Raw genomic sequence first — 15,585 nt, 5'->3', positions numbered from 1 at the left:
TGTGCCTTTTCACTCATCGATCGAATGAATATCGAACCTTCTGTCGTTGCATGTGTGAAATAGATAGCTTAGCAAGCACTTTTGTGCCCAACCTGTGCAGTGGGCCAAGAGGTTTTCCTTTCAGTCTCAAGAATTTTTTCTTCAGACTTTATGAATTTCGTGTTAGCTTAAATCATTTATATGCCTTTATCACACTGTTACTGTTTCAGTGACTTCCTCAGCAGACTTTCTCTTGGTGCTAGAGCATTTTCTTTCCTGTCAATTGTTTGTTTTCTTTTGTAGCTTTTTAAGGTCTTTGAACTTCACTCGTTTCTGACTACAAGTGGCTTAACTTTTACTGTACCCTATGAAGCCAAAAAGTTGAGGTGTCCTTCTAAGGAGTTGGTGCAGTTATGTCTATCATTTAACAGGCTTAATTCCTGAAAGGTGAACTTGAACTGCCTCGAGGTAATTTCAGTGATTTGTAAGAGTAAGTAAATCAAATAATCACATTGATTTTAAGCTAAACAAAACTGTTTGATAACCTCTGTTTAAAGGAAATATTTCTTCTTTGTTTTTGCCCCTTTAACTGTTTGTGAAAATATTCTGAAACATTGAAATATACTTAAAAGCACATAAATGTATTGTGGTTTCTGAAAGGCACATAAAGTCACTGTGATTTAGTATGCTAAATAAATATCATTTACTTGTCACATATCTCTGATGGTATGATTTAATTAGAAAATAAACAATATGAAAATGTTTAGATTTAATTTCTTAATACAATTAGAATTCACTGATTGTTATCAATAACCAATGTTAATAATAAGCAATAGCAACTATACCACCTGCTAATTCTAAAATGTCTTTTACTATGTCCTTACAAAATCAGAACAACTTCAAAATGCCTCATCTGCTTATCTTCAGTATATTACTTGAAAGCATTGTTAGTGCCACCAGGTTTTGTTTTGCTGAGTTTCATTTTAAGAAGCCAGTATTTCATACTTTAAGGCATACATATTTTCTCTAATTGCCACAGGCAAAGGGGAGGTCCACAGCAGAATAAAGAAGGTTATTGTGACAGATGAAACATAATTCACAATGAGCACTCTTTTCATCCAGCCTTAAGTAGCAGAGGATTACTCGCAAGCTGAATTTTGTGGCAGAATGTATCAGCTGGTCTTATTAATGTACAAAGACAGAGCAAAGGCAGAAAAACCTATTTCTCCAGCTGGGTGGTGGTTATTTCCTGCGTGTCTGTTTAGGGATCTTATTTTGTTCTACCTAAGATAGAAGAATGCTGTCCAGAAGAGAGTCGAAACGCAGGGAGCAGGTGGGGAGGGTAGAAAATCAGAAACCTAAAGCAATAAAAGTTGTGATTTTCTCTACTAGATCATGATAAATGATGAGTTAATATCTTTCTACATTCTTTGGCATGCCTATGAAATAAAGACATACTTTTTTTCAACAAACATATGAGCTGCAAAAGTAGGTAAATTTTATTTCATAAATTTTGTTTATTTTCTCTAGATGATTTTGGTCTCTTTCATGTTCTTCATTACAAATAGTTTATTAGATTTCCAGATGAGGGTTTAATATCAAACTTCAGTTAAATAGGTATTGTGCTTATTTGAATATTTTACTTGCTTTCAATGGTTTGTTTCACTTTTAATGAAGGATTTTATTTGATCTTTGTAACACTTTTATATTTAAATACAAATGATTTTTTTTCTTTCTATCTTTAATGAGTTCAGATTTTAAATTAACTTAGGCAAAAAAAGTATACTTGATAAATATCTGTGCATAATAAAAGCATCCCAGATTATAAAATCCATTATAGTGCATTTGTTTTAAATAGATTTTTATTTATATTAACTATTTGCATTCAACTATTCCTGGAAATCATTTGCTTTTGATTGTCTAAGACTCCATAGGAGCTACAGTGGAAGTAGTTTTCTGTCTGTAAAAGGGAGAGTATGCAGCCGACCTGTCTGCCAGTGCACCTACTGTTACAGAACTTGCAACGCAATGTTCTTTCTCTACTATGTTATTGTCAGTCATGCTTTGTTATTCCAAAAAGGTTAAAAAAATCTAAATTCTAAATGAGATCTTTCTCAATTTATTGGATCTATTTCATATTTCAAATATTGTAATGAATAATTCAAATGCACTGGATTTATTTAAGTATTCCCTTAAAGAAAGCATAAAGACTATAATCCATAAATACTTGTTATATATTTTTTCTTAAAGCACAGTAATGTGGCTCTTTTGATATATAAATTATGCAACTCACATCACTGAAAAGAATCTCTTTTTTATATTGGTTTTGTTGCTAAAAATTTAATAAAATATTTAATAAACTTCTTTCATTTTAAAATTTAACAGTTTACATTATTACTGCCTTACTGACTTATTTCTATTAACTGATTTTTCATTTCTCTTTTTGCTGTAATTGAATTCTTTATGTTCAAAAAGTAGTAATTTAGAAATAAAAAGTATGATTATTTCACAATTTCAGAAAACATAAAAACTCATGATTATAATCTATTTTGGGATAAAAATAATTTTCCTCTGCTCCTCTACAAAAACACTGAATTAATACATACATATGTCTGAGAAATGTTTTCAAAATATTATTTTATATGTCTTAGTTAATAAAATAATAGATAATTTCAAAAGAAAAGTATAAAGATAAATATGTAGACAGATATATATGGTAATTATTGCCAGATTATCTGCAGAGACTTTTTATTTGCAGTTTTCATGTCGTTCCTAATAATTATGGGAACAAGCCTCTGTGCATGCCTTTGCACTTGGTAAAATTTTCTAGTGTTGCTGTTATTTCATGATTATTATTTTATATAATTCCTTTGAAACAACCATGTAATTTATTATTGGAAAATATGAATGACTGAAGTGATAATTTTAGCTAACCAGAAGGGGAAAAATTTAAGAATGAAGAAGTTGTTGTAGAAATTGTTTCAGCATTGTGGTTCATAGTACAATGTTTTAAATAATAGGTATTGTTTTACTCAGAGTTGAACTTGGGATCAAACAAAGCATGTTGAATGTTTATATCTAAAAGTAAAATTTACTTGCAATCAATGAACATTTTAAAATATGGGGAAATAACTTTCTGAATCTGAGAGTGATATTTAGTACTATGATTGCATGTCAGTTTTATTTTTAAAATAATATTTTACAACCTAAAAATGATGTCACCATATTGTTTTTTTTTAATTAAACTGAACACTACTCAACATGCTACTGCAAAAATAATAAAATAGAGGCCAGACTATTTTTATTTTCACATATGATCTTTGCAGTCAGCTACTGTTTCATCCAAAATTTATTTCCTGTGTTTCAGGCCAGAACATTTCTCATATTGCTGTCTCCTTCACTCTCCCTAAAACACATTTTGCTATAAACTTCTGCACCAATGACTAGGAACAACTCAAATAGCAGTAGCAGTTCAGGAAGCAACCCTGTGAATGTAAAAAATCACAGACTTTGATTTTATAAGACAAGTTGGATAGGAGTCAAAATTGCCACATGCGGTGTGAAAAAATGCCACCCTGGTGTGAACAAAAGGTTTAAAATGGAGTCAAGAAGCGTGCAAGCTCGATGTCTAAGCTTTTCCTGTGAATTGTCTGCCACAACCTGCAGGGTATCAAGTGGGCTGGGAAGAATAGAGAGCTCTTGGAAGCTACAACTGAGAAACATTGGGAGTCAAATGTGTTAGTTTTTTTTTTTTTTTTTTTTTTTTAGTTTTTTGTTTTGTTTTGTTTTGTTTTTATTTTGTTTCATTTTGTTTTGTCTCATTTAGGCATCATTACACTACACTGTTTTACCCAAAACATAAAACAAATTAAAATAAAGTCACATAATGTGTGAAGAAACTGTTGCTTACAAATGAATTGTTAGGTTTTCTTTTTTTTTTTTTTGCATTCTTTATTTATAGCAAAGTGAAGTTACCAATTGCATTTTATGTTCTAAATTTCTTCTTATGTAAACTTCAGTTTATTTACAAAAGGGTGAATAGGAAATGAGATTCAAAGTTCTGAATACTAGAATTTAAAAAAAATGTAATTATCCTTCTCATGTATGTTTTTCTTCTTAATTATCATGAAAAGATAGAGGAAAAAGAATAACAGTTCAATATTGAACAAACATTATTGTAACAAACATTTCATTTCTTATCAAATAATATAATAATTGTGAATTCAGCAGAAATGGCACTTTAGAAAAAAATGCTACTATGTTAATTAAATACATTAATATTTCACCTTTCTGAATATTTTACAATTTAAACATTTATACTGACAAAAATATTTGTTAGCCACAAATAATCTTGGTAAGTCCAAAGTTAAACCATTTTCATTGGCCTATATAAATAAAAAAAGGCAAGTCAATTTTAAGGACAATTAAAATGCATACCATTGTGTCACTCCAATAATCTTAATATGTTTATAAGGCACTATTCTATGAATGCTAATTACATGATAAATTATGAATTGCATTTAAAGAAAGTAATATTTCCTAGGTGATTGTGAGCTAATCAATACAACACATCTAAATGCAACAAGAAACATCTCTGATGAGCATTGAAAAGACCCTTAAACTTTGAAGCAGTTTTATTACATTTGCATCTTATCTCTTATTAAGGATTGGGTCTAAAGCCAGCAAATCCCATTGGTTATGAATGCAGGTCAAGGCAGGAACATTTTTCTATTTACTCTTTGTAACACTGGATAGAAATCAATCTGTTACTTTCATTACAACCACACAATCAATTCCATTTAAAGAATAATACAACAGCCAAGTCCAAGGACAATATGGATCTTTGGAAAAAGCTCATACCATTTGCAGGGCTCTATTTGATACAGCTCCCTGTAAATTGTTTTCTTTCTAATTAGTGTACATGGTCATTAAAGAAAACATACCTAAACTGATATTGCAACATAAAATCCAACCAAAAATTAAGAGTGTAATCTCCATTAAAGTAGTATTTTTTAAAAATCATGCAATTAAAACAATAAAAACCTTAGCAGGAAGACATCTCTCACATTAACTCTAATGGGATTAAGACATGATTATAAGCCATTTTTATTTCAAGAAAAATTTACAGACACCAAAAATTCTACTTTGAAATTATCATATTAAGTCCTTTATTTTGAATTCCTCTTCCTCTCATATCTCAATGAATGAGTTTATTCAGATTTAATTTATCTTGCCTCAAAATTAACAAAATTTTTGATGTTGAGTTTTCTTGTAAATGGTATATCTCAGTCCACAAAAGAAATATACCCATTGTTTACTCCACTTACACATCAGAGAACCATCATTTGAAATCATTCTTAAATATCAAATAAAACATAATCTTCATATTTGTAAACTATTTAATAGCACAAGATAAACCACTGTGTACTAACATGTACAGTTGAATGGCTTCAAAGTCCCTTTATTTTATTTTTTCACCAGATTTATTAAGGTATAATTAACAACAAATATATATATATGTATATATATACATATATATATATATATAATTTTGTAAGTCCAAAGTTAAACCATCCTCATTGGCTTATGTAAATAAAAAAAGACAATTCAATTTTAAGGACAATAAAAATACATACCATTGTGTCACTCCAATAATCTTAATATGTTTATAAGGCACTATTCTATGAATGCTAATTACAAGATAAATTATGAATTGCATTTAAAAATTGCATTCAAATAATTATATATATGTATATATACATATATATAATTTTATTTCATTTTGTTTTGTCTCATAATGTTGTTGTTGTTTTACCCAAAACATAAAACAAATGAAAATAAAGTCACATCATGTGTGAAGAAACTGTTACTTACAAATGAATTTCATATAACCCTGAAATTTCAGAGTTTGGAAAAGTTTTCTACCTTTAGAAATATATAATTCAAAATTTTATTTCAACATTTCATGCTTTCTTCAAAGCATTATGACACCACATTTCTCTGTTATCACTGAATAATACTGTAATTATTGTTAATGAAATTCTCTTTCTAGTGACAAGAAGTAAACTGAGTTTAATTCAAGTATAGCCTATAAGGACATGAAGGTACCCTCACATGTCCTGTGTTGGCTAAAATAATTCTGAACGGAAAGAATGTGTTTTTACTATATTTCTTGAATCTGTAAGTAATGGGTAATGAGCCCAATGCCAAACCCTTCAGATAGATGGTTGGTGCCCAGAAGACATCTAGAAGACATACTCCTATACATGCCTCCAGAACTCAATTTCTGATGGCCTTGCACACTTTAGACATGGCAGCTATTCAGATGTCTTCTTTGCAATGGCCTCCCCAACAAAGAGCTTCTAAGTCTATTCCTGCTTCCTCTGATCTCCCTGCCAGGCCATACTCTTCAGACTGGGCAGATACCATCTCAAAACTGACTTGCACAAATCATGTTCTGGACCGCAATGAACTTAGAGCATATTTGGTATGTGGAGGTCAGAGATAAATAGGGCAAGTCTCTGACAGCAACTCAGATGACACAGAGTGGGCCAGGACAGTGAGAGTCATGTTGGCATAAATGTCAGCTTGGACCATTCATCATGCAATCACTTAAAAAGCCAAAAGGTTATTTCGAGTAAGCGGACCACAACTTAAAGGAAAGATTGGTGCTACTTTAATTTTACACACAGGCAAGCAAACCAAAAGACCTTCTGTGCTGATTTTAACAAGTTTATTTTATCATTTTTTAACTGCCATGCTATTTTAAATGTCTCTAAAATTAAAAAAATACAGTCTTTAAACTTGCATCCCTGACATGGTGTTTCACATTTTCTTAATTTTAGGTTTTGTATGCAACCCCAACACATATCTTTTCAGATCAAAGATAAACTTCCTGAAAATTCAGAAATGAATTCTATCAAAAGAATCCTATCAAAGTTTGTCTGGAATGCCAGGATTTCCTAAAGGATAATCTGAAATCACTGGCTGTATTTCTTTAGTTTCTTAATTTTTCTGTAACATTAAAAAATAAGAATGAAATGTGATTTATTTTTCTTCTCTAAATTAAATTTGTTCATGGATACTCCGTTTTTATATATCAAAGATATAAAACAATACTTTTCAAAATAAAAAATAAAATGGGCTGGGATGTTAACTCAGCAGTAAAGTGTCCCTGGGTTCAATCCACAGTAATATATATAAAAGACTTTATAAACAATATTTCATTTATCCCCAAATCATAGGCCCATGGTTAATGTAGTTATAATGTCTAAGTAGGCAATAAAAACTTTGTAAACTTTCATTGCTATCTTGGAATGTAAGTGAAACCCAGTCTATGAACTATACCATTTGCTAATCAAAGAAAATATATTGCACTGTGGTTTGGAGGGGAAAATCTATCTTAATAATTTTTCAAAGCCAACTTGAAAAGCCAAATCATTGCTAGTTCCCCAGTAAGTGGACTCACATGTCTCAATCTCTATTGAATAATTTAAAAATGCAATATAGACCTTGGTAATATTAGGCTTTGCTATTTAAAGCCAATGCACTTCAATTGTGTATGCAGATGGTCCCAACTAAAATTTGAGTTTTAATTTTTCCACTTTAACACGGAGAGAAAGTGACGTGAATTGAGTAGAAACTGGACTGTAAATTTTGATTTTTTTTATCTTTTTCTGGGGAAACCATGTGTAGTACCATACTATGTTGTAACACAGGCATTAGCAGAGAGCTAAAACTCCCAAACAACCTCTAAGCTGTGTTGTTCGGTAGATTGGGTGTGTTAAATGTATCTCTCTCTTAATGATATTCTCAACTTACGATGGACTTATGGAAAAACCCCATCTTAAGTTGAGGAGCATGTACATTTGATTGTGAAACAGTATTTTGAAAATGGAAAACCATAGATCCCTACGCTCATATTTACTTAAAGCAAAAGTTGAGTAAAAGTTGGACATGAAGGTATTACTTGAGAGCATTATTTTGTTTCCCATATTCAGACCCAAAAATTTTTTTAAAGTGTATATATTCTAAAAGATGAATATTGAAACTTGCAATGAATTGTCAACTGTTGTTTGTGGATATGAAACATTTAATAGAGCTGTATTCTCAAAAAGGCATTTCCTACAATGAGGCAGATATTGAGAATATTTTATACCAATCAGTCCTTTGGTCTGAAATCCATTCATTCATTCAACTGAAATTTCTTTATTGCCTCTGGGTTTTCCCAGGTTTTCAGAGAATTTATTGTTCAATAGAATATTTGTTGCACGTCTATTTGGCAGTTTTCAGGTGCTAAAATTGTATTCACAAATATTTTTAAATGATTATAGGATTATGTGCTATGATGGAAAATAACAAGAGGCACAAGAAAGAGTTCTCACATGGATGGGATGGTCAGGAAAGTCTAAGAGGAAAGGTCTTCAGAAGGCAAAACATGAAATCAGTTTGAAAAATGAGAACATGGGAAGAAGACCAGGTAGAGAGACTGCACTAGAGGTAGTAGCTTGGTCTAGGGTCCCAAGGCAGGCAGTTACTCAGCATATTAGAAGTCATTAAGAGGAAACCATCATGGCTGGAGCAAACCAGAAAGCAGAGAGGCCAGCTTGGATGGATCTGCTCACCCTCAAGGACTTACAAGTCATAAGGAAGAGTTTCTTTCTTATTCTCAGGGCAGGGGACACCTCCAGAGGATATCATTCAAGATTAGTGGGAATCTCTTTTTAATCTCTTCTGGATTCTAAGATAATTAATTACAACCAAACATATTAGACAGCAGTTCTTAATACTATAAAGCAAATAAAAACCCTGGCATTATTTCATAAATAATTCAGGTTTCTATTATTGTATATTTGGGATATTAATTTATTCATTTTGTCCTCAGACACTGATGAAACAACTTTCTCCCCCCCCCCCAAAAAAAAACAATGCTAACTTCAGTTACTTCTGCTAGGAATATATGATTCTAGAAGCCAATACATGGGACCATTCTCTATCAAGAACAGGTGTGTCCCCTGACTGTGTACCTACTCATGTAGCAAAATAATACATCAATGAGATTATTTTATTTAATTTTGTCTTCTATTTAAATATTCAACTGAAATTTTTAAGGATATCATAATATACATTTGAATACTTGACTCAAGTATTATCTGTTTATTAATAACTGAATGAGCTTGATAGCACATTTATAGCTTGCTTCCTTGCATTGCAATGAAATATTGTACTATGTCCTACTTAATAAACAGGAATATTTACAATTAAAGTTAGTGAGAATTTGCAAAAATTAACCATTCAGATCTGTTTTAGGAAGCTAAAATGGGTTCATTAAAAGCAAAAGGACGGGGCTGGGATTGTGGCTCTAGTAGTAGAGTGCTTGCCCAGGGTTTGATCCTCAGCACCACATAAAAATAAATAAATAAATAAAATAAAAGTACTGTGTCCAACTACAATGAAAAAATAAATATTTTTTAAAAAGGAGCAAAAAAATATTTTTAAAAATGAGCAAATCTCTAAAGCCTGGAAAAGCACGTGGGATCATTCTTAGTAGACTGTGGCCAAAGTTATAAGCTACATTATAAAGTGTCTCTGCTGACTGAGATACTAAATCTAAAATTTTTTTTCAGCCTCTTATAAAACCATCACAGCACTATCTATTCTAGATTTTAGATTGTATGATTAATACTAGCATGTTTTAAACTTACCATACAAGTATTATAGTGACTTAATATATAATACTATATAAAATATAAAACATATATTATATTTTATCTGGGGAGTTCTTTTTAGTAATCTTCTCCCCAAACCCATATTCAGTATCTCACTCTTTTTGAAAGAATAATGTACAGTTAGACCCCTTCTTCCTGGAGGTTTATATTTAAGCATGCATAAGATGAAAACAAGGCTGAAGGAAATGCTTAATACTCAAAGGTATAAAAATTTTAAGAATGTTGACAGAGCACATTTCATAAATGTATTAAACAGCTTGGTTTTCATTTAATAGTTTTTTTGATATGGCTCATCTTTATGAATAGATACTGAAATGCCCTTTCAATGTTTAATTTGATAAATCTAATTTAAAAACAGAGTTAAAGTTGTTCATATATAAAATCTTATTTATCTTATGTACATATCAGTGCATTATGTTAAAATTGTTCAATTGGAATAGTACTATTTAAAAGATAATAAATTATAAAGTAGATTTTGAGAAACCTTGCCGGACTTTCAAAGGATGTGTCTCTGAACACATTGAAACTGTACAAGACTTCGAATAAGTCCTTCTGAAGAAGATTTATTTAGGGACCACTATCCCTACCCTTTTCTCAATTTTAAGAAAAGAATTTTCTGTAAGACCACTTGAGAGCTGGAGTTGGGAGATAAGAGCAGAAGTGAGTTTGAAGCCTGCCTGGACAATATAAATGACACACTTGGATTATCTAGGTGCTTTAGCTTCAGATCAAAGGAGAGTCTCCTAAAATATTGATATTTGCTTGAATTTCCAGAGTTTATTCGTGCAAAGAACACATTAATATAGCCTGTTGGGCCAGCAGTGACAAGCATGAAAAGAGGCTGTCTATTGAAACACCTGGGACAAAGGATGGACACCATAGAGAGAGTCCTTTGAAATGGATCCTGAAAATCTCAAGCTGAGGATGGCACAGGAATGACAGGAAACTTCATTACTCAGGCACAGGATTTTCAGCTGATGTTACCAGAGGGACTACTGATGTACACCCAAAGCACCTTAGCAGATTTAGACTACTACCCACACTGAAGAGTGAGAAGCACACTGAAGATAGTAGCATTAAAATGAGAACTCCCCGATACTCTCTCTTCTCCCTATTGCAGCTTGGATAGTGTGAAGTACAAATTGCCTTTAAGAAGATGCTGGAGGATAAATGAAAAAGTCTGAGGTAGTGGCAAAGAGAAGTTTCCACATTCTGTTTCTAGGGCCAAGGACATCTTGCATGCAGCGGATCCCATCTGGGTGAAAAGAGAAATAAGCTGAGAGAGATGAGTAGTAACTGATTGATGTGAGACTTCTGGGCCTTTTTTTCTTTTTCTTTTTTAAAGGAGAGTTTCCAATCAGTGTGCTATGAAAAGACTTTGGAAGATGTTAAGAGGGGAGTGACATGATCAGAGTTGAAAATGTTGAGTTTGATTTCTCTGTGAGGATGAGGTTGGAGAAGAGAAGGATAAAATCCAGGCAGAACAGTTGGGGTGTTATTGGAATAGTTTTGGTGTGAGAGAAAAAGCCATACTCTGGGTTGGTAGCAGTTAAGAACACAGAGTGAGATGATTTAAAAATATATTTGTGAGGTAAAAGTAGCAGTACTCATAGATGAACTGGGTTTGAGAAATTACAGAGGTGTAAAGGATGAGAGCTAGGGTTTTGGCTTGAGCCACGGGGTGGATGGGGGTGTTTAACAAAGGAACACACTGAAATGAGGCTGGAGGTCCAAATGGAGTTTAACGATGGTTGACAGGTCAAAAACTCAGTATCTCAGAAATTCTCTATAAATGAATTTAGAAGTCCTCCTTCCTTTTCCAGAACTGTTGATCACTCCTTCCAGAATCTAGAGACATGAATAACATCCTTAACAATGTCAAAGAATTTCTATCAGTCCTTAATTGCCTACTCATCTGTTTATCTTCTATTTTTAACCATTTCCTTGATGTTGTTACCATTGATAACGGAAACTCACATTTTATTCACAGCAATCCTCTTTCTCTGTTATGTTTTAAATGTGTGTGTGTGTGTGTGTGTGTGTGTGTGTGTGTGTTTGACAATTGCTATTACTTACAAACATTTGTGTCAGCTATATTGGGTCAAAATTGTTTGTTGGAATCCAAAATAAATAACACAAAAGGAGAACATGATAAAGTACTGAGATCATTTGCAGAAGGTTGTGTTAATAGTCATTGGCTAACACTGTAGAGTATAATCCATCATATTAGTTCTCACTGTCTGAAAGCTTAAAATAGCATTCAGAGCATATAAACAGTAGGTTACAACTTTTTGCTATATATGTGCATTTTTTTTATAAAAATAAGATTGAGAGGCCAATAGAATTAATATCGATCAACAGTACCAGTGTTAATTTCTAGGTTTTGATAACTAGACTATGATTACATAATATATTGACATTAGGAAAGAAGGTGAAGGGTATATGGAAATACTAGGCACTCTTTTTGTAACTTTTCTGTAGGTTTAATAATTATCTCAAGATACAAGCTGGGGGCTAGAGGTAGAATGCTTGCCTAGCATGCATGAGGTCCTGGGTTCAATCCCTGGCACCATAATAAGTAAATACATAGTTTTCAAAAATCAGAACTGCAATTGTACATTTTAAAGGGTATATGTATATAAAATATCTAAAATAGAAAGGTATTCAAATATAAGCATGAAAGTGTTATTATTTATTGTTATGTGTTTGTTCTTAAATACATGAGTTCATTTATATTTACAAATCAAACTGACTGCATTATAAAATATAAAATAAGTGTGTAAATACATGACCATACAGAATGTCTTGGAGTTTAATAAACAAATAAGAATGAATATCATCTTAACTAGTTGTAAAAGAGCTAAGAATTGACAATAAATCTGAATGAAAATTTGCTTATGTTATAGCCCAGTTTCCAGGTGCTCTTAATAAAAAAAAAATACTTAATAAAAAAATACAGAGGTCTAAACAGCTCTTTTAGTTTTACCAAATCTGTTCATCATTTCACCATTTTTGTAAACAGTAAGTCCTCATTGCTTCTCTAAGGCCCTACATGAGAGCATCCTCCTCAACTCCCTCCTCACTCTCCTGTACCCATTCTTTTATGTAAGGCACACCACTTTAGGCATAATAAAACTGATAGTATTTAAAAGCCTTCAGAAGGAAATATATTACCCTTAAAACATAGAAACACAGAAAAAAAGATCACACCCAGCTAGATTCTAGTCCACCTCATGCCTCTTTTGTACCTTGCCAACCAGGATCACACCCTTCCTGTCTGTCTGTGTCCCCTTCACTCCTGCCAATGTGGATTGTCTACTGTGCCCTAAAGAGCGGCTTGACCCTTCCATCCTGGTCTATGTTCATGTTATTTCCCTTGAGATAATTTTTTTTCTCTCACTCATTCAGAACACTGGAATATTACATTAACGTGACAGAGGGGTCTTGCCCTCTAAAAGAGGTTAGCTTTGCTAAAGCTTCTGAAGGCTCCCAATGAAATTGCCCATTTCTACTTCTCTCTTGGTCTACCTGTCAAATATGTAGACTTTTTTCTTGGACTTGACTTCTTTGTTATTATGATATTTTTATTACTGTAATCTATGGAATAGCAATTCATAGATTCATATTGTGCTCCCAGATGTGGCTTTCACAAGGTCTAAATGTTTGCATTTATTTTTCTGCAGTTTGCAATGCCCAACAGTACGGTGGATGCTCAGTAAAAATTATTAGAATTAAGTTGAATGCAGATGGCATTCTTTAAAAAAGCAGACAAAGGTTAAGCATTCCTAATCTGGAAATCTGAAATCTTAAGTGCTTCAAAATATGCAATTTTGAGTGCTAAACTAATGATGCAAATAGAAAATTCCACACCATGTAACTTTTTTTGTGCACAAATTCTTATAAGTATTTTATAAAATTACCTTCAGTCTATATATATAATGCATACATGAAACATAAGTGAATTTTATGTTTAGAATTTGGGTCTCATCCCCAAGATATTGCATTATGTATATGCACATGTTCCAAATTTTGAAAAAAAAATCAAAATTTAAAAGACTTCTGGTCCCAAGTAATTTTAATAAGGGACACTTAACCCATATAATTCAAATTCAGCTCCTGATCATTATCTCCATTTCCCAGCTTTTCTTCCTTACTGCAGCAAGTTTATCAAGCTATTACTTCAGTCTTCAAATACTGATAAGCATGTTTCTTGGATACATTTTTTAGAGTTTAGATCAATAATCATTAGCAAAATAAAGCTAAATATGACATAACTATAATTTTTTTCTCATTGTAGAAACCATGTCTTTTTTATTCTGCATGCTGTTCCAAGTTATCAGTTGAAGAAAGGTATAGCTGAGCTTTGTCAATATTCAGTTCACTTTCCTCAGACTCCTGTTTTGTCCTCTTATTCATTATCTAATACTTACAGCACCACTGCATGTGGTTGCTTGGGCTGTACCCTATAAAAGGGAGACCCAGGGAGATGAGTGAAACTCCAATACAGGCCAGGCTCTGATGACCAAGCTATGAGTCCAATTACATATGCAAGGGTGGGTGCATCATCTGCCAAGAAGAAAGGGCACCTTTTATAATTCACACAAAGTGCAAGTGGGGATTCATCTAGTCAATGAGCTTTAATATATTATATAGGGAAACTTTTCAATAATGAAACTCTTAATGGGTTTTTTTTAGTCCAATTTTGTTGATAGGAGTGCAATTGTCATCTAAGTGAATTTCAGCATAGAAACAGTGGAGAATTCAATGAATTAAACATGCACATTCTCCCTAGAAATTATAAAAAGATGCATTAAGTCATTGGATCGATTTCTTTTCCAATGTAATGTTTTGTTCTGTTTTGTTTTTTTAGATTTTTTTTATTGTTTTGTCCCATATGAGTTTAAACTATTTAAGCCATGGTTCTTATTCCATTTCCCAGGGGTTAATATTCAAGAGTATTCTAGGAGTCCCTAATAGTAAGTTGAAAGGTGGATTTTTTAATTTTATTCTTCTTTGATAAAATAGACTCAGTGGAATCTAGGGCATTGAATTATTACTCTTATATTCCCTATCAAAAATATTAGTACAATCAGTGAATATTTTCTGTTGGCCAACTATTGATTATGTTCTTAATGTTCATCATCTCTTATCTCCACAAACCAGCCTGACAGCATTATTCTCATTTTTTTAGGAGAAAACTTTGGTGTTTAGTAATTTCCTCAAGTGGAGAAAGTAAATGTGTATAAATGTGTGTGATCTAGATGCTTCTGGTAACAGAACAATGTCTCACTCCTTTAGATAATGTTTCACAAAGTACTGTCCATTTTCTTTAATAAATTCTTTCAAAAATTACTTATCAACTATTTCTTTGGTGCTCTGCATTCTCCTAGATTCTCAGGATGTATCTCCAGATTTTAAAGAGACAATATCTTTGCTATTAGGTATTAGCATGTATTATGATATGAATAGATCCAGATAAAGAGAAAAAAAAGTAATGAGTTGGAAGTATTAATTGGGACATCACAGAATCACTTTCTGAGGAAGTGATGTTTTAGTAATGGTCTGATATAATAAGAAGAAAGCCAGGAAGGTTCAGGTTCTCAAGCAGATAAAATAAGTAAGTGTAGAGCCCTTAGGCTACAAACCAAGGCATGTTAGAGGAACTTCTTGACGGTCAACCTACTAAGATGGGATACTCAAGGGGAGAATGAATAGTGGGAGTTGAAATCAGAAACTCAAGCTGAAGTCCCATGATGCAAGCTCAAGTAGGCAAGGGTAGGGAGTTGAAATGTTCCTCTAATGAGAAACTATAAATGGGTTCTACCTAATTTACATTTTTGAAAAATAACCCCAATTGATTTGAGGAAGATTATCTCTA

At 32.3% G+C, this 15,585-nt stretch overlaps 2 long non-coding RNA genes across 4 annotated transcripts in view; one reads left to right on the top strand and one right to left on the bottom strand.

Moving 5' to 3' along the window:
* The window catches only part of LOC120890358 (uncharacterized), a 478,106-nt gene that overhangs the window by 261,110 nt on the left and 201,411 nt on the right, over positions 1-15,585 (bottom strand). The window lies entirely within an intron of this gene.
* On the top strand, positions 1,031-15,059 carry LOC120890360 (uncharacterized). The gene is made up of 2 exons (XR_005734546.2): positions 1,031-1,467; positions 10,482-15,059. It is a non-coding gene; the product is annotated as an uncharacterized LOC120890360 (long non-coding RNA).

The sequence above is a fragment of the Ictidomys tridecemlineatus genome, chromosome 3, assembly GCF_052094955.1.
Source record: "Ictidomys tridecemlineatus isolate mIctTri1 chromosome 3, mIctTri1.hap1, whole genome shotgun sequence".
Lineage (NCBI taxonomy): Eukaryota > Metazoa > Chordata > Mammalia > Rodentia > Sciuridae > Ictidomys > Ictidomys tridecemlineatus.
This window is presented reverse-complemented; position numbering and strand designations above follow the sequence as displayed.